Raw genomic sequence first — 1,051 nt, forward strand, 5'->3', positions numbered from 1 at the left:
TATGCTTTAGTTATGTTCAATTTGTAACAATGAAAATACATCCTGCCTATCAGATATTTACATGACGATTCATAACAGTAGCAAGATGACAGTGATGACGTAGCAATGGAAATAATGTTATGGTTCAGGGTCACTGCACTATGAGGACCTGGATGGAAGGGCTGCGCCCTTAGAAGGTGAGAACCGCTACTCAGAGTATCAAGACCGTGACCAGAGTAAGGAGGTGGTACTCCACCCTGTTCTTCCCACAACTGCGTGGGTGCTCCACAGAGGAAGATCCCATCACGGGGCTGGTGACAGTATGCAATGTCATATCGTGGGAGAACCCTGCCCCCCACAACTGATATAAAACCTAACTATTACAGTGTGTTTTTAAACAAAAATTATAAAAGACTGAGTATTAAAAATGTTGATTTTTGCACACATCAGTATAGTTACTTATTCACTTGGACAGAAGAAAATGTACTTAAAATATTTTTTCACATTTTCACTTTTTTCTCTTAATTTACAATATATATTAGACAGTATTTTTTAAATGTCAGAAAGTTACAGTGTAATAGTCACAAGTATAGGCTGGTGAGGGAGAAGCAATGTTCTAAAACAATTCTTTTGGGGTTGTTTTAAGAAGGGAATCTGTCGCCATAAAGCCAATTGCAATGCAAGTTGACCCCGTGCTGCAGAACAGAAGCACATCCTAGCATCTGCCTGCAGGACTCTTGAGAGGGATAGGCTACTGCTCGGGGTGGCCAGAACCTACCTCTGAGTCACCGTTGTTGCTGTGAGTGATGGTGGTGGACTCGTGGAGGCTCGCAGGGTTGGCAGCGCTGTGGCCCTCTGGAAACAGATGGCCAGTGTGCCACAGAGGCTGCCCCAATGGGCTCGGGGGTAGGAGCTGTCGTGAGGGTGGTACAGAACCTGGTGGTATGTTACCCTGCTGTGCATGGGGTCGCGGTGAGGTGGAGCCAACTCAAAGACCCCTAAGAAGCACATCTCCCAAGGCCCCTCTGGCTGGTTTTGTATTAGAGCTCACCTTTCTTTTTTTTTTTTTTTT

This window comes from Echinops telfairi, unplaced genomic scaffold, assembly GCF_000313985.2.
Source record: "Echinops telfairi isolate 266 unplaced genomic scaffold, ASM31398v2 ScPeMD7_23;HRSCAF=83, whole genome shotgun sequence".
In the NCBI taxonomy this organism is placed as follows: Eukaryota; Metazoa; Chordata; class Mammalia; order Afrosoricida; family Tenrecidae; genus Echinops; species Echinops telfairi.